This window comes from Pinus tabuliformis, chromosome 4_1 (genome assembly GCF_031772625.1).
Source record: "Pinus tabuliformis cultivar Carrire ecotype Pingquan chromosome 4_1, CPIR1, whole genome shotgun sequence".
Taxonomy (NCBI): Eukaryota; Viridiplantae; Streptophyta; class Pinopsida; order Pinales; family Pinaceae; genus Pinus; species Pinus tabuliformis.
Genome location: NC_142303.1, coordinates 411,586,958 through 411,606,734, shown reverse-complemented (window position 1 = coordinate 411,606,734; position 19,777 = coordinate 411,586,958). Strand labels below are relative to the sequence as shown.

At 41.7% G+C, this 19,777-nt stretch overlaps 1 pseudogene; it reads left to right on the top strand.

Annotated features, from left to right (window-relative positions):
• The window catches only part of LOC149176056 (uncharacterized), a 149,369-nt pseudogene that overhangs the window by 128,422 nt on the left and 1,170 nt on the right, over positions 1-19,777 (top strand).

Genomic DNA, 19,777 nt, shown 5'->3' with positions numbered 1-19,777 from the left:
TCACTACGAATCCTCCATAACTCATCAAGAGTTTGCTCATCCTCCAACTACTTGTTGCGCTGTTCTAGATATGAGATTGTCCATTGTGCCCCTTCTAATCTCTTTTACAATGCATCAATTTCAGCTCTAAGGTGCTGAATGATCTCCTTTGACTCTAGGCTAGGAGAACTGACATCAAGATCAACAAGCTCTATATCCGGAACACCTGATGGCCCCTCATCAATCCTGGGCTGTTTGCCCCTCTCTGATACCTGTGCTGCTGTCGGAGACGAGGCCCCTTCCACCTGGTGTGGAGATAACACTCATGGTGCTGATGAAGAAGGCGAGACCCCTTCCACCTGGTGTGGAGAAAATACTCGCCTAGCTGCTGCAAATAAGGCCCTGTGTCCTCTCTGATAAGTGACAAATGGAGAAGAGCTGACATGGCTAGTCCCGGGGATATCATGCTGCTGTGATGGTCCTCCCTCCTCATGAACAATCTCTGAATGTGGTGGTGGTGTTGTAAAGAACTCACGAGAGATGAACTCCTCCCATGTGATGCCCTGCTGAGCCAACTGATGTCTGACCACAAGCTGAATCAAACCGTAATGATAGAGGCTCCTATACTGCTGTGCTGGGCTCTTCCTCTGCATCAAGGGCACCATCCTCTCAATGTTTTGGCACATGAAAACAGGGATGTTCATCATCCGTACCCGTGTGAAATGCATCAACAGGCGAATATGGTACGAATATACCTGTGAAAATCTGCCCTCACAGGTGAAATAGAGCATGATAAGCCTCATCATGGGGGCATACTCACTCCTCAGAAATCTGAAGGGAAAAACACCCGTCAAGTGTCTCATGAATGCAGGTCTAATGAAAGGCTCATACTAAACACTGTCCAACATCTTGCGCTTATTCCACACCTCTTTGACATTAGGTATCCCTGTGGCTTGAGCAATCATCTCGGGTGTCAATGTAAAATCCACCCCGACAAGGTTCACATGTCCATCATGCAAATGCAAAACAAATAAGCGATCCAACTCCCTGTGATGCTGAATCTGAGAGATCCTCTCGCAAAACTCATAGCAAGACATATAACGGAAACATGATACTGCCATTGGACAAGCCTGCAAATCGGTCAAAGAGGTGGGCTCCTCTCTCCTATGATGACCGCCCTTTCCACCCTTGTGAGGCCTCCTCTGTACCTCAAACTCTGAAGCTGACGCATGGTCATCACTTTGCTGATAATTGGTTTCGGTTTCTGACATTGTTTTAGGAGCAAAGTGGCTGAAATATACTGTTGTTTCTGCTTTGTAAACTGATGATTAGAATGTTGTTTCAAGGGGATAAGGAGCACAAGGGAAATGTTAGGGGAGGGATACTTTAAAGGGAAAATGGGAATAATAATAAAACAGGGAGTTTAGGGGAAGAATTATTGCATATACATCATTATACAATTTGATTTACAAGGATATTATGAGAGGTAGGGTTAGGGTATAATTTTTTGATTTCTTGGGAAGAGGGGTAGGGTTTAGGGCTTTTCACATATTTGGAAGGGAAATTTACATAGAATGATAAGGAATATGAAATGGGAGATGGAAAAAAAAATGAGAACAATGGGATACCTCAAAACAGCATATAAAACCCTAGCAATTTGACAACTTCAAACCAAAAGCACAATGGAGACTTTCACTTGCAAATGGAGACTTTTACAAATACAATCATGACCTTCTTGAACTGTAGCAAGCAATAATTTTTTATGATGGAGGGCCTACCTTGCAAAATTTGGCAATTTGTGGTTCCTTGGCAAGTTTGCTGGCGGTTTTGGCAGAGAGAGTGTTGATGGGTCGCACGCCTCACCCAACGGGTCGCGCGCGTTGTAAATTAACACTGGTGGAGGGTGCCTGACGGGTCGCGCGCCTCTGACGGGTCGCGCGCCTGGTTCGACGGGTCGCGCGCCTTCCCAACTCACAAACTTCACTCAAACTCTCTTGCAATCAGTTGCTCTATCACTTGGATGCATAATGAGGCTTGATAGAGGGAGATTAGGGCTTTTATAGCCTTGTTTGAATTAATTTCATATCATAACCCACTTTATAATGTTTTTTCCATGACACTTTATAAACTTGACTTTTTGGTTTCCTTTTGTCCTGAAACTGATTGATTTGATGCTTTTCTTTGATAATTTTTGCAGGGATAGGCTCTGAGGGATCTTGGCAAGGGAGCCAGGGTTATATGCTGTCCTTTGAATCATTTTGAATTTTTTACAATTTTCACAAAATTTTTGAGAAATGACTTTGGCTTTAAAAACAGGGTTTTTAAATCCAAGGTGAAAATTAACTGTAGAAGATAGAATCTTTTGAAAAAACACTTTAAAAATCATCCCTCTGGCTTGCTGGGTACTTATTGACCTTCAGAGACATGAGCTTGAAGACAAACTTGACCAAAAACCCTAGACCTAAAAATTTGATCTCAAGACAATAGACAAGTAACCTTGAAAAAGTTTAATGACTGAAACAAGCTGATCCAGCAGTGCCCAGAGGGGGACAAAGACACCAGCTCCTCCATCAGGGTTATGGCATGCCTAACGGAATGCAAAGAATGACACTGATGAGACACCTACCTATGCAAATGCAAAGAGCTTTGATCGCTGATGGAGGGCTACTAGACCGACTCTAACAGGTACTACAATTCCCTTTGAATGGTCTTTAGACCTCCATGAAGGCCTACAATTGGCCTTTACAGACCCTAAGCAGACGAATTAGCTACTTACGCGCACCTTGTATTACTCATGGATCAGTCTGTGCTCAGATCTACCCAAGAGTTCAATAAACCTAATAGAAAGTGTTATGATCTTCGTGTAATCACTTAACCTTAATTTCATTCAATTAATAAGACGGATCCAGTAAATTCATGCATCAATATGTCATTATTTCATAAAGACATTATTCATTACAGCATATATCGCAACCATAAATAATAGAGAGAAATAGATAAAACATATTAATTTTCCCAACAATCTTCTTTATTTATATTTAGTATAAGGTTACAGACTCAAAACTTCCCTACGCACTCAACTGCAGGGGTCTACCCACTCAGTTGCAAACACTACTCTAGGCCTCTGTGCACTCAGCTACAGAGCCTTTTCCCCCTCTAAGACTTACTTCTGTGTGTTAACTCTCTAGAATCCTTTCATCATACCCATAGACAAGGACATATATATGCCTTAGACTCTCTAAGACACGCCTATTTATACAATCCCATGGTTCGCGGACCATGGGTATATCTTCAAAAATTGACTCAAGTATACATAAACGAGGGCAAACCTATTTGACTCTTAACTAAATACGCACTCGGAATCCATAGTTTGTGGAGACTTTACATATTTTTACATCAAAACTTGAGATTTTTCCCCAAAACTGACCCAAGGGACCCCATCCCAATAATACACTAGCTGGAATGGTGTATAATTGTGCAAGTGCTTGATAGTTGTATAATAAGCCCATAGTGTAGCTAAAATTGTTTGCCCCAATCATCTCGGTTGGAAGAGCATATATTGGTGAGCCCACTCTCTAAGATTTTGTTAAAAGCTTCCACAATACCATTTTCTTAAGGGTGGTAGGGGATGCTCTTGTGGTACTAGATCATAAAATTCTCCAAAAGTGAAGAAATTGTATCATTAATGAAGTGGGTCCCCTAGTCATTGTTGAGGCTTTGGGGGCATCCAAATGGAGTGATAATATTCTCAAAGATGAATCTGGGGGCATTTTCTGTAATGCAATCTTTAATTGTTGCAGCTTCATCCCATCTGGAAAGGTAATCTATGGCAGTAATAATATATCTGGCATCTGAGTGATGCATTGGTGGTTTAATACATCCCAAAAAGTCAAATTTCAATTTCTCAAAGGCCTGGAGTGCTCCTACCAGCTGGAAAGTAAGTTCGTTCTAGTGTGATGCTTTCTAACCCTCTGGAAAATGTCACATCTCTTGGCATACTCCTTTGCATCTCGGAAAAGTGTGGACCACCAGAGTCATGTCTGCAACACTTACTTCACAGTGGCCTTCCCACCAATATGCCCACCTGAAACTCTCAAATGACATTCCTACAATACATCATGACTCTCATTATCAAGAACACACCTTTGTAATATCTTATCAAGGCCCAACTTATATAGTTTTCCTATGAACAACTAATAATTCTTCAACATGAACTGCCATGTGCCTTCACTATGTTTTCATGTACTCCTATGGGCATTTACCTATGGCTAAAATTAATGCAATGTCCTCCAAGTAGTATGGTATGGCTTCGACTCGAAATAGGTCAATGTCCAGAAACTGATCATCTACCAACCCTCCAGCTTTGCCTAATTCTAACATGGAAATATGATTAGGGACCACATTCAATCTTCTTGGCTTGACAATTATTTCAAATGTGAACTCCTGGAATAGAAAAATTCGTCTACAAATCCTTCCTTCAAGTATCGACTTTTTCACCAATTACTTTAGGGAAGAATGATCAATGAATAATTTGAATGAGCCCCCCAGAAGATAGTGCCAAAATGTTTGTAGTGAATACACCATAGCAAGTGCTTTTCATTCAGTCGTGGTATAATTCATTTCTATCGTGGACAAATTTCTGCTAGCAAAGTAGATTAGGCGATCAAGATTTCCATCTTTGGGTTGAGCTAGGATGATTCCCAAGGCAACATCCGATGCGTCAGTATGAACGTGAAATAGATTGTTGCAATATGGATAAACTGGGATTGCTGCACTTGCATGCTTTTATTTTAGCTCATCAAAAGCAGCTTCACATTCATCTAACCATGCGAACCTTTCATCTTTCTTCAATAGATTCTCTAATGGTATAGTGATCGATGCATAGTTTTGGATGAACCTCTTGTAATATCCTATTTGGCCAATGGGGGATTTCTTCTGTTTAAAACTTATTTACGGGAGCATACTCAAGATCACTATGACTATAGCAGTATCAACACATACTCCCTCCTTATAAACTAAATGGCCCAAAAGTGTTCCGAAAGAGATAACGAATATGCATTTTTTCAGGTTTAGGGAGATATGTGTCTCTCTACAAAGGTTAAACATCACTCAGAGAAAATTGGATTGATTTTTTAGTAAACTAAATATGGTCCAATCATCCATGTAAACCTATAGAAACCTATGAATATAATTCCTGAAGGCAGTGATTAAGATCCTTGAGAATAATGTTGGTGCATTCTTGAGTCCAAAAGGCATGACATGGTAAGCATAGGATCCTCATTTAATGGTGAATGTGGTTTTCTTCTTATCCTCTTCCACAATATGGACATTATGGTAACCAAATAATCCACCTATAAAAGAGTAAGCTTCATTTCCTACCACAATGTCTATAACTTCATCGTTGAAAGGGTTGGGGAAGGGATCATGAACAAAATCATTGTTCAAACTCTGGTAATACACATAGACTCAAATTTCTTTATAATATTTTTTGTTATGTATAGCAATTGGACTAATCCAATTAGCCTTGCCAACTGGGAAGATAGTCCCCACTACCAACATTTTGTCTATCTCCTTCTTCACCTTCTCTTTGACTCTCAGGTTTAGTCTATACGACCAATATTTCACTGGATTTACATCAGATTTAAGAACAATCTTCATCTCTCCTAACTCCCTCTTAATCCCTTTAAGCTCTGTAATAAACAAATGGAAAAGGTCTTTATATTCTCTTAGGAGATCGAAGATTTCCGTGGTACCCCGCTCATCCCAATAATCTTCAATTGAGGCTAACTTTGACTTCTCATCAATGCCAATGTTGTGTTTCCACAACCTTAGAGATAGTAGTTGCATACCATTGGTTATAGGCCCATCTTCGAAACTTCATTCCAATCTAGTTTCCTTGAATGTCAGATGTCTTAATTCCTCAAAATCATCTTCATCAGGCTCTAGGTCTATCTTTCCAAAAGCTACAACTTCATGGAATCTAGATTCATATATATGCTCAAAGGTGTTCTAGTCTATACATCCCTCCATCAACTACCCTACCTTGAGGAAAACCATTTTGATGACTTGTAAAGAAGTTGTTATCCTCTCGTTGCCATCTGTGAAGGAAGCTTCCATACAATCCCAATCACCAGTCTGTGTTCTTATCTCTTCCTTTACATACAAAGATATGCACCAAAACTTTATATGGAAGTCCTTCATTGATCCATCTGGCCTTACAACCTTGTAGGTATTTCCGGGGCTCGGAGCTCCCCCGATACTTAATAAAATTTCATGGGTAGTGTTATAGTCATTTTTGTGCCTTACATCACTGAGCATGAAATGTCAATAATTAAGGGATCCAAAGTACCTAACCATGTTGTTCCTACCCCTAGAGGAACAAGGCCAGCAAACCACAGCAATTCATAAAAGTTCTCCACCTGAAAACACTCAAAAACAGGCCATTTCTGGATCATGTCAACTGCTCCACTGAGCATCTGCGCTGAATGTCAACTGCTCCACTGTCTACCTGCGCCGAATGTCAACTGCAAAGAAGGCTACCTGCGTTGAGCGTAACTAGACAAGTGGCAGACTCATTTCTCAAGGTGTCAATGCCCAGGAAGCTTCCAAAATGACACTTGGATCAGGGAATTCGACTGGTGATGAGTAAGAGGTTCCAAATCTCCAAGTGGAAGCAAGAACCTCCAAGTGGACTCAAGAACTGAAGTGGGAGAGGACACTAGTCAGCTCCATGCCAGCCTCAAGCTGACTCATCCTTTCTCCAAAACTCCTATATATAGATCTCTCTCAGGAGGTCATGGGAGGCTGGAATATTGTATTTGCAAAGAATTGCTGTTGGTTTGTGGTTAGATCATTGGGTGTTTATGCTTTGAAAGGGGCTGAAGAAGGAATTCCATTCTGCTGGGAAGGAGATGCTGGGTTGGAACCCTATGGGTTGTATCTCTTCCTGAACCTTTTTTATCAATCAATAAAGCTTCTTGGTTCTTTCCTATATGCTGGTGTTTATTGTATGATTTGCATTAGTGTATTTGATTTACTTCTAATCCTGAATCATTTATGAATATGTATATTTGCCTTTGTATTGTGTCCTTCTCTTGTTGCATGTAGCTGTTCTCTCATCACAGGTAGCTGTTCTCTTGTGATCTCGTGGGAGCAAAAGCGAGGAGGCAAGTAGCTGTGGACACACAAAGAGTAGAGGATCTAGATCGAGGGACAACCGAAAGATAACGATAATTCCACCAATCTCCTCTCTTTCATATTTCATAAAGGAAGAAACCGAAGTAGTTGTATTCGTTTGTTGCTAAGGTACTGTCACACCTTAGGTGGATAGGATCGTCCTGCATAGGCATTTTTCCCCACAACAAATTGGCGACTCCACTGGGGAAGAACTTTGTTTTAGTCATTTTGTTTGTTTGCATCATTGTTTACCTCATAGACTTAACAGCAACAATTGAACTGCTTTGCAAAGTAGAATGTTGCTGCTTTGATCCTTCACTGGGTTTTTGTCTATGATCTCAACAATGGACTCACAAATGACTTGATGATCCTTTGTGATAGTCTTTAGTACCCTCTCAAAGCATCCCTCTGTTTATACCTTGCTTGTGTTTCTGATTTGGCCTGAAACAGTTGATTTTTGAGCATTTTATGACCCGGAAACCAAGAGAAACGAGAGTTTCTCCTTTTAGCGCAGACACTGTGAAGGCAGTCTGCGTTTCAACGCAGGTCCCATGAAGGCTACCTGCGCTGGATGTCAAACTGACAGTGTTTCACTTGCGCTGAACCAGTGTAGCCTTGTGCAGCTGGGGTTCCTTGCTGTCTTTTGCCCTGTTTTGATCTCTGTTTTTGCAGCCTTTAACCAACATAGGTACCACCTCTGATACCCCTTTTCTTTGCTTGAATTCCGCCTCATTTTTGTACAAAAAGACTGTAAGTGTTTTTATGTGTTTGTGGCGTCATTTACAGTTTTCCGTTGCATGAGCGAAATAGTCATCCTGTAGCCTTGATTCAGATCTGATTGATTGATTGATTGTGATCTTAGGAGAGAGTTCATTGGCTGTTTGCAGTTTGATTATCATTTGCTTTTGCTTATTGGTTTGAATTTGTCACTTTTAAGTGTCGAAACAAGTATTCCTTTCAAAAAATCGCAAAGTGTTTGTAATCTCTTCTACCCTTGCTGATTTTGGAAAAAGTAAACTTGTTTATTTTCAGTCATTTAAAAGCAAATTCAAAGTTGTACAAAAAGCTTTCTTTGTAGGCATTTATACTAAGAAAGTGAAAACAAACACCTGCATTGTGCATTTTGCATTTTGATAAGATTGCATGTTTGATTTAGGAAGAGTGCATTAGAGTGTGCTGATTGCTCTTTGAGAAAAGATAGTCGCTCTCTTTTCCCTTAGTAGCTAGGATTTTCAAAGTTGAAAGATTATAAAGCTTGCTTATCATCTTAGACTGCATTTAGGAATTTGTACCAATACATCTCGTGGTGATCCTGAAAGACAAACTTTAAAAAGATCAACTTAAAATATATTGAATGAACCTAACAACGCTTTGCAACATAACGCACAACATAGAGGTCTAGGTAGAGACGTGTTCTGGCGTCGTTAAGCCTAGTGACTGTCAATCTCTAAGAAGGTGGGTGATTCCTCCTGAGGGACGATAACACTAATACGGACTTGTGCTCCCACGTACCGTCGCGTATATATTGGGAGACTCCTATAGGCATATATCCTTTATCCTTAGGAAGCCGTGTCGGTTGCCCTACTGATCGCAATGCAGTGAACACAGCATTCACGAAGATCGACCACCCGTACCGTAAAAAGTATTCTGTGGTTTTGCGAAAAGTTTGGCACACCCTCTGCCTAGATCTCCAGAGCAGTTTCTTTTGGCCTTTTTCAGACTCTATAACAGAAAAAGTCCATCCGAGCATTTGTCACTTCGGGCTCGTTAAAACATCGAAGGAGACTAGAGTCATCTTTAGCTTTTTCTCGACTCTTTAAAAGTGAAAAAGCAAGTTGTGTCTAAAGCGTCGTTAACAATTTATTTTAAATGGAACAATCACCCTTATTCCCGCGTTGATCTTTAGGTTGAAAAGATGGAGCACACCAAACAAGGAGTTCCCCTTGATGGAAATCCTAGTCCTTTCTCCTCTTGGGGAGATGTTGGTGCGCCCCACATGGCCACATTGTCGCTTCCAGGACTGACAATTGGCCTACCAGTATGGCTCTTTTCAACCAATGTCATTCAGAATACCACCATTCCTGAACAGTCGAGTCAACAGTTAGATAAGACAAGAGTTGCCCACCAGCCTTCCACTTCATCTTCCTCTCCTCCTTCCTCTTCGCTTGATGGAACTGGTCATTCAAAGAACCGGGTTCCTAAGGAGAAGAAGGAGAAGAAGAAGAAAGAAAAGAAGCAGAAGGAGCCTAAGGCGACTGGGGGCAAACAAGCGTCATCTAACAAAAATCCACACACAGCACTCGTAAGGCCTAAATCGCCATGCGTCATATGCAGGGGAGACCACTTCCATAGAGATTGTCCATGTATCCCCCAGATACTAAGAGACTGGTCCCCCTGTTTGCACAATTCGGTAGCATCGACCTCTGATAGCCATGTCGATTGTTCACCGTCAACTAGTGGGAGTGAAGCTCCAGGACAGAGCGAGAAAGCTAAATTTCCCTGCAGACTGTGTGAAGGCGATCACGCCATCCACCGTTGTCCCTTCTTAGACGAGGCGAAAATAGTTCTGGAAGATCGCCCGATATTGCGAGCGAATCTTCCTCCTGGATATCAAAAACTCTTGCCAAGTCCCTCGCTAGTTGAGAATCCGGTTGACCCACCCAGGTGGTCAGCCGAAGCACCTGTCATTGAAGATGAACCGTCTGAATCCATACCTGACAAAAGTCTAAAGGTTGAGACGGCAGTTGACCCGGTTTTGCCTTCAGAGGCTCTATCTTCAAATGACACCATCACAGAGGAGAATAAAGACGATACTGTCCAAATTCTCTTCATCAGCACTAACTCTGATGATCAAGGGAGCAATGCCGCCATTCCTTTATCGCAGGAAGGAAGTTCATCAGAGTGCTATCCGGCCGTTTACTCGGTCCCACCACCAAGAAACCTGGTTGTGTCCTTTGACTGGAACCAACTAAGCAGACCCCGCTTGCCAGCTAGCATACCATTCAGAATCATTGTGCAAATATACAGAATGGTAATGGCTGGTACAGTTATTGATGAAGGGGAATTTGTGAGTATCCTTTCCTCTATTGCTTGGAAAGCGCTTGGTTCGCCTACGCTTTTGCCTGAAATGAGAAATCTATCAGGCTTTGATAAGGGAACCAGTCGCCCTTTAGGGATCCTCCCCAATGTGCCAATAACATTGAAAGGGAAGACCGTTCAAATGAACGTGATGGTCGTTCAAGGACCCTTGGATTATAACCTACTCCTTGGACGAGACTATATATATTGCATGGGAGCAGTAATCTCCTCACTCTTTAGAGTAATGTGTTTTCCGCATGGAGGAAGAATGGTCAAGCTCGTGGACCAGCTTTCGTTTCTCGAATCACACATCGTAAATAGTCATATACCATCCCTAAATGGTCTATTCATGCAAGAAGTGTCTCAACCCACGGTCCGTCCTCCTGATGAGCGTGAGTAATCCGGGAGGATATGACTGGAACCCAGGGGGCATGCGTCCTGGTCTGCTTCGGCAGAGAACTTCGGGTATAAGATAGGATTTCCGCGAAAGAATATGACTAGTCTGTACCCCGTCCATGGAGGAAAGAGGGTTGTTCTGGAAAAAGATTCTTTTGTCAAAGTTATGTGAGGTGGCGGTGTGCGTCACTCACCTTTGTCTATTTCGGTAGGCATTGTCGAGGAAGTGTTTTGTTTAACGAGACAATCTTTAGGTAACCTGAAAAAGGTAGGCCAAGGAAGTGTTTTGATTAACGAGACAATCTTTGGGTAACCTGAAAGAGGTAAGCCTCCCTCAGTAACACAAATGTTTTGTCTTTGAGTAGTGTTCTTCTCTTGTCGCAAGTAGCTGCTCTCTTGTCGCAAGTAGCTGTTCTCTTGCGATCTTGCAAAAAATCTATTGAAAGTTGGGCTGACGAGAAGACAAGTATCGTATAGACCCGTTAAAACTAACGAGAAGACAAGTATCGTTAAAACTAAACTAGCAAGACGACAAGTAGCTGTGAACACCCAAAGAAAAGCAGAGGTGAGAAGGAGGAGGGGCAACCTTGAAATTGTATTTTATACCTGGGGGCATGCAAACCTTTTTGGAGTGCAAGGAAAGAGCGGTTATTTATCTGTTTTTTGGGTTGGCCATTTCCGAACTTGCATAAAGAAAGGGTGCAGAGTAAAGCACAAGAGAGATGAAGCTCCTTAAAAAATAGCAATCTCCATTGAGACACTCGTATCATATGACTGGTATAACGAGCAGTTTTAGCATAAAGTTCATGCTCGTTAAAAAATAAACGCAAGATCCGAGCAGTTTTAGCACATAGTTCATGCTCGTTAAAAAATAAACATAAGATTGAGCAGTTTTAGCGGCGCATTCAAGCTCGTTAAAAAATAAACCCATCCCGGTAAATAACCATTGAAGTATGTAACCTAATCAACCATAAAAGCCTTGGTCGTGTTTGTGTACCGTCACCTCCACTTTTCATTTGGCCGATCGTTTACCTCCATATGATTGTTTACCCATTTTGAGGAACAGCTGCGAAGAGTGATTTCACCTAGCCATCCTTGTGACACTGCCGTGATTGGAAAATTCCAACCTGTACCTGGAATCAGCTGCTAACCCTGTTCATCACTCGTTCCTCGAAAGACGAGTCTTCTTTAAGCTCTTTTCAACTGACTCGTAAAATATGAAAAGATTACCGAGTTTTGGCCTTCCAGCTCGTTAAACGACCGGAAGAGCTATCCCTCCTCTAGATTTTAATCTTTTTGGACCTGAGGGATTATTGCACAAAAAGATCGAGCGCTTGTTTCATTCGGCTCGTTAAAACTATCGAAAACTCATCCCTTCTGTATTGTTTTATACTTTTTCGAACTTAAGGGATTAGATGACGAAAAAGGAAATTTGGAGTTAACTTTATGTACCTTTTGAGACTCTCTAAAAATGAAAAGGGCCGAGTTTTCCTTGTCGTTAGACTTGTTAAAATCACTAATTAGCGACAAACTTGTCTTTAGACGAGAACGAGTTTCCCTATCGCTAGGCTTGTTAAAACATAGCGATGGGCTTGCCCGAAGGGCAGGTTATAGAACAAGCATATGTTATCCTCCTCAAGCTTGACAAAAATAAAGAGGTACTGGTCAGCAATGACTGGGGAAAAATTGGGAAAAATCAAGAAGTCTTTGATGGTAGCAGGTCGCTCTTGAACATGACACTTTTCCTCCGTACCACATCGGGTTGGGTTGTTTCATTCACCGGTCACATCACCATGGTCTTTGCCACACCATCCATATTTGGGGTAATGCTACCAATCCATTGCATCAGTGTCGCCATATGTTCAAGAGAAGTCGTTTAGAAAGAGTCAACCAGGTCCCATCCACTGCCATACATTATCCTTCATCCATTTCATGACCACCACCCTGAATCATATGTCACAGATTGTTTTCACCTCCATTAAAATCATTAGCTCCGTTCCATGTCACTGATGTGGGATTCATTAAGGCCCTCCTTTGACGGATCGCTTCTTGTCGACATCAGCTCATTATCCAAGAAGTTGATCTAGGAACAACCCCTTCAGTACTTTGAAGCTTGCACGCCTCAATGGCAAGTTTCTCACTTCCGGCAACAGGTATACATCAATGACGTTCGACCAGAAGATTTTGCGTGGTGTTCGACGCCAAGTCCTTTATTCACACCATGTGAATTGTATTGCAGTACCTGAGGGTCATTATCATTATCGGTGATTCCTCTCGCGCTTGTTAAAGGTTTACATCATTGACGGTAATCAAGCGATGTCTTTCCATGTTCGACTTCAGCGCAATTCTCACATGGATCGACTTGTACTTAGAGTGAAGATCGAACGAGATTGAAGACCCTGGATCTAGTTTCATCCATCCGGGCTGCAATTATATTTCAGGAAATATAAAGACATTTGACATGTACATCATTGCAGCAGATGATCATCCTACTCAAAGGATGATAGTTTCGCCAGAATTATCAGTCTACCATCAGACGATCATCTGTTCTATGTACCAAAATGTATTTATAAAGCTGAGCATGGGAATGCCCGCCTCAACTAGATCATGAAAGCTGTATGAATCATAATGTATTGTATTGTATCTTATTACAGGTCTCCTCCCAGCAAATGGATGAACTTCGGACTCCCCTGGATAAAGCATTTCACTCGATAAACGGCCTCATACTTTAGGGGGCAACTGTTATAGACATTTTTGTGCCTTACATCACTGAGCATGAAATGTCAATAATTAAGGGATCCAAAGTCCCTAAACATGTTGTTCCTACCCCTAGAGGAACAAGGCCAGTAAACCACAGCAATTCATAAAAGTTCTCCACCTGAAAACACTCAAAAACAGGCCATTTCTTAATCATGTCAACTGCTCCACTGAGCATCTGCGCTGAATGTCAACTGCTCCACTGTCTACCTGCACTGAATGTCAACTGCAAAGAAGGCTACCTGCGCTGAGCGTAACTGGACAAGTGGCAGACTCATTTCTCAAGGTGTCAATGCCCAGGAAGCTTCCAAAATGACACTTGGATCAGGGAATTCGACTGGTGATGAGTAAGAGGTTCCAAATCTCCAAGTGGAAGCAAGAACCTCCAAGTGGACTCAAGAACTGAAGTGGGAGAGGACACTAGTCAGCTCCATGATAGCCTCAAGCTGACTCATCCTTTCTCCAAAACTCCTATATATAGATCTCTCTCAGGAGGTCATGGGAGGCTGGAATATTGTATTTGCAAAGAATTGTTGTTGGTTTGTGGTTAGATCATTGGGTGTTTATGCTTTGAAAGGGGCTGAAGAAGGAATTCCATTCTGCTGGGAAGGAGATGCTGGGTTGGAACCCTATGGGTTGTATCTCTTCCTGAACCTTGTTTATCAATCAATAAAGCTTCTTGGTTCTTTCCTATATGCTGGTGTTTATTGTATTATTTGCATTAGTGTATTTGATTTACTTCTAATCCTGAATCATTTATGAATATGTATATTTGCCTTTGTATTGTGTCCTTCTCTTGTTGCATGTAGCTGTTCTCTCATCACAGGTAGCTGTTCTCTTGTGATCGCGTGGGAGCAAAAGCAAGGAGGCAAGTAGCTGTGGACACACAAAGAGGAGAGGATCTAGATCGAGGGACAACCGAAAGATAACGGTAAGTCCACCAATCTCCTCTTTCATTTCATAAAGGAAGAAAGAAACCGAAGTAGCTGTATTCGTTTGTTGCTAAGGTACTGTCACACCTTAGGTGGATAGGATCGTCCTGCATAGGCATTTTTCCCCACAACAGGTAGTCCTCTGAATACCTAAATATGGCCCTCATTATTGTATTAATCTCCTGCCATTCTCTGAGATGGTTACGGTGAGATCCCCACCACCTTGCTAGTGTCTGTTGTAAGGTGATGTACATTAAGGGTACTTTGTGTACTTAATATATGTTTGCATCAACTTCATTAAGAAAATCAGTAACAAAACCCATGCCATTGAAAATAGCAAATTATCATACCTCAATACCAACGAAGTTGATATGGTGGATCATGGCACAACGCTTGGTGTTGATCTCATGTCAGAATTGCTACCCGTCATCCCATGTAGCCTTGGATCTGACCTTTGATCTCTGAATACTCCTCTAACTGATCGATCCTCCTACCATTGAATTAATATAGTCTTCTATTCTTCCTATCGTCAACCAATATAAGTGATCCAGTAACTCAAGTTCTTCTCTATCATCTACCATCTCAGTGGAGCTTGGCCCTTGGTATGGGTCCAAGGGCTAAATCACTCTAACTCCCACCACTTCAAAGGTCATCATATCCTTCTCTAGATCAATTATTGCGTAATTCTCAAAATCCCAGTCTATTCCAAGCAATGTCCGATATGGTTCTTTGTCCCTCATAATATCTATTACTTCAAAGTCAGCATAAGTTTTCACCCTGTTATGCCAAATTTTACATCTTATAGCCTTCCAATTGGGAGTATACAATATTGATTCACCATGCATAGCTGAATTGGACAGAACACCAACTTAGGCCTTCCCAAGGCTTCCCAGGTTTTCCTTGGTAGGATATTCACATCTGAGCCTAGGTCTAGCATTGTATCCTTGATCTAAAAATTGTAATCTAAGCATCAATCTGGAACTCCTTCCCTGATCTCTTCATGTTCTTGCACACCCTCCTAGAGTGTCTTTCAGGTAAGTTGGCAGAAATGAATCTTTGCTTGACTGCCCCATCCTTGACAACAACATTAAGACATTGCCACAATTATCTGGGCATTTGATCATCATTCACAATATGCATAAACGACCTGAACCATTCTATTATGGGTCCGATATTGAGTTGTGATAAGTCCAGGCTCCTAGATTTTAAAAACCTTGGTTGTTCTCGTTGGGGCTCACTGCTTAGAGTTAATTTGTCAAATATCTCCGTGGCTTCCTTGTAGTATTACTTCTACTGGTCAAAATCGTATGAGCACTTTGGTGAGGCTAGCTTTATGATTCTTGGTTGTTTAGAATCTCCAAAGTCAACTTTGGTCTTCTTCCCTCCCCATGTGAGTATAATAATGTTTGAGAGGGAATATGTCTCAGGTACCCTTGGTTCAACATTGATTAAATTTTTTCCCCTTTGGCAGTTAGACTCTTCCCATCTAGAAATAAGATCTAAAGTGTCTTCTCTTACATGTGTGTTGATTTTGCACTGAGAGCACTAGGGTCTTCTGGGCAGTGGTTAGTATCTTGTGACATGCCCCTCTTGATCACAATTTAAAAATGGATCAGACCTCTGCCTCCTATTCTTCCACCTTTGTTCCTCCACCCCCTTGCCCTCGACGAGCTTCACTAATCTTGTAAGCATAATTCTCCAGTGGATTAGCTAAGGAATATAATTCCATACATTGATAAGTGTGGTGAGTAGGTGGTCAGCACCAGTATTGCAACAATAATGATGCAACTCTTAGGGCTTCCTACTTTACTTTTATCAACCCGGTAGTTCGTAACAAACTTGGAAGCGACGGTGCTATATGCACAAGTACTAGCTCTTACTGCAGGCTGTCACTTGGTCAGCTGGTGCAAGATCACTAGGAGCTCAAGCCAACTTCTATGAGTTTCCAGAAGAATCTTTTAACTATGATGAAAGAGAGCTAACTCTACAGAGACTATTCTACTTGCAGAAAAAGAAAGAAGACTGAAGTGTAATGCAAACCCTAGCAAACCCTAATTTTTCCAACTAACCCTACTTTTGCAGGAAAAGAGATGAAAACTGATGAAATGAGTGCCATTGACTACTGAAAAGGTAAATTGCATCTATTCAAGCTACTTCTGAAAGGAAATGAGAAGAAAACATCTTTTTGTGTTTTTGAGTGTTTTTATGTGAAATTATTATGCTTGTAATTTATCTGTTTGTTATTGTGGCAGAGGTTTGGTGGTGACGGAGGGTAGATCTGGTTTTTTCGGGGGTGTACGAACGTGTGGGGGAGTCCTAAGAAGCCTCTAGCACCCTTTTGAAGACTTCCCTTGCAATTGGATTTCGAAAAATCACTTATAGGAAATTCTACAGGAGGTTGCAGGGGATCTACAGGAGGATGCCGAGAGTTATTTTTGGAGGTTTTGAAGGTGGAGAAATGGTGGGAAAGGGTAGCTGAAGACTAGAGGGGTGTGTTAAGGTGTCTGGAGCTTGTCAAGGAAGATCAAGAAAGAAGAGGATGGTTGGATTTGTTCAAATGGCAAGAGGGAAGCTTATGGAAAAAAATGCAGAAATTAGGGCAGATTGGTGAAATGTTGCGAATGACTTGGGAAATCTGTGAGAAGTGAGCTGATGCTAGCTACTTCATGGATGTATGGTGAGTGGAGGTGTCCTGCAAGAGATCTGCACATCTACTTACAAAAACTGATCAAAGAAAGGACTAGCTATACCATGAAAACAAAAATATCTCTAAGTGACCTAATTTCTGACCTAGAAACAAAAAATGCTGAACAATAACCTTTGAACAGAAAAGCATGCAAAGAGATCTATTGTAAAAATAGGAAATGATCATGGAAAACTGAATCTGAAGCAATACATTAACTTTCAACTCAAGTCATCACACTAGAAATTGCATGGAAGAGCAAAACTGTGTTTTTGGTGGCAGCAATGGTGCCATGACCTCAAATCATGATCCCAGGAAGGGAGAAAAGAGATCAGGGCCTATTGTTTGCCTTTTTTGAATCTTAGCCTATCACTGTGTGAACCTACTTCAGCAACTGAAACAAAAGCAGCTATGCAAACCATCAAAAGCAACCTAATCTAAACAAGGTAGAATGCATTCATGTAACAACAATTAACTCATGAACTGAAGAAAAAAACATATAAGTACAAGGCAAGAGGTGCTGGGTAGCTTGGGTTGGGCCCTAACCCAAGAGATTTAGCCCTCTAAAAGAGATCAGTGCTGGCTCAAAAACTGTTTCATCTTTATTATCAAAAATAAGAGTCACATTACATGAACTGTCCACAAAAAGAAGCTCGAAAATGAGCTGAACAAGTGCTGCACAAAAGTGCAAAAATTCTACTAATGACTAGCTAACCTACTGAGGCTCTAAGTCCCCTTACTTATACAAATGGAATCATTTAACATCCCTCCTAAAATCAAGGAGCTCAGCTTTCCAAAACTGCAGATAAACAACAATCCTTCTTTACTTGCTCGGTTGCCCCTTGGATGCACTAATGTGGCTACTTGTCCTCCGAGTTTCTAATGGAGAACTTGAGGTAAGGGTTCATAAATGAAGGGGACACCCCCCTACAAATCCTCTTCCCTATTTTCCTTGAATATTGGCTGCCAAATGCTCATAAATCCTTTACCTTTGTCCAAAATTGACCAAAAAATCTGCATAAAGCACACATTAGACTTCATGGCATAATGACTAACCCAATTCAGTCTATTAGCATAAATATAATCAAAAAAATGCAATAAACTAATGATAATGGTGGATTAAGTCGAATTAAGAGGTAGAATGAGCCCATATAATTACCCATTTATGGGGCTCATCATCACCCCCCTACTGAAAGTGTTGCTCATCCTCTGAGCAACTAGTTGATCTCCTCATCCTTGATGGCCTTGATTGCCTCCCTAACATTCCATGCCTTTGATGTGACATCCTCTTCTTCATCATGGAACCCAACCTTTCTGTCCACTTCCTCCCACTGTTGTCTTTCTTCTTCCTCCTTTGTGCCCTCTAGCAGTCCTAGCAGCAGTGGGGGACTCATCTTGAGGCCAATCCAATTGGCCTTTAAATTTTGCATAGAGTGCTTATACAGTGGCACTCTCCTCAATGCTTCTCTCATTCTATTTGGGGAGTGATACTCCCTGATCTGTAGGTTGTGTGGCAGTGTGTTCCACCTTCTCATGTAGGCATGAATGTAGTCATCTCCAAGCAGTCTCTCCATATCCTCAAAATATGCTATAGCTTGGGCCTGATCATTGATGTGCTTAGGGGCACTTTGAGGATCAGCTGCAAGTTGCTGATGAGTGCTAATTAGAGCCATAGGGTCTTCTGGTTCTGCTCTGATCATCAGGGGTTCATCTTGTTCTTTTTCCATCAACTTCCTGATTTCTGCTGCTCTTTTCTCTTCATGACTCATCCATGATGCCATGGCCATCAGCTATAGGTCTCCCAACCTAGCATTGGGGTCCCATAAGTTCATATCAGTAAGGGCCATGTTATGTAAATAAAATTCTGCCAACTTCGCCTTGTCCTCTGCTGAACTGTGCTCGCATAAATCCATGAACTGCCTATAATCTTGGAAAGGCATGGTGCCTCTCTGTGCCAGGGTCTTGATATGGAATTATAGACACTAGTCTTTGAGATACACTCCATATGATTTGGCTGGCTGTCTGCACTGTAGTGCCTCCATAGCCCAGCTGGCCATACATGCTAACTGGATTTCCTTTTCTTGCAACAGTTTTCTTAACATTGCAGTCTCTACCTGGGTTTCCCTTTCTTGCAGCTGGGTTCTTGGAATTTCAATGTCTGCCTAGGCTCCCTTCTCTTGCACCTATGTTCTTGGCTGCCTGGGTTCCTCTTTCTTGCAGCTATTTTGTTAACTGTTCATTCTCTGTTTCTAGGTGAGATCTTCTGATTGCTTCCACATGCCTTACAGTGGCCAGCTCTCTACCCATCTCTCTAAGTCCGCTCTCCATGTGGCCAATGTCTTCCACCCCTTTGGACTTTGCAATTTGCATCCATCTATGGCTCCTTACTCTTTCTTTTACCAGCTCGAAGAAAAGAGGAATTGCAAACTTTTGTGGGATGATTTTCCCGCCTTCCAGAGGGTTGTAATAAGAGCATAAACTAGGTTGTGGGTTAGGTTCTGGTATCCCTGCTATTCCATCCTTCCCCTTGATCTTCTCTTCTGCATTTTTCTCAAGCTTCTTAGTCTCCTGTAGCTTTGTCAAGGTCTCCTGTAGAGCGGTCTGTGCCTCCTGTAGGACAGTTTTAGAGTCCTGTAGTTTTATCCTTTCTTTCCACGTGGAGGTCTTAGGACTTCCTTGTTGGGTTGTGTTATATTCTTTCCACATAGTTATCAGGGGGTTTCAGGGGCACCCATAACCCCACTTTATGGGGTCCAGGGCAGTGCCCAGAAATTTT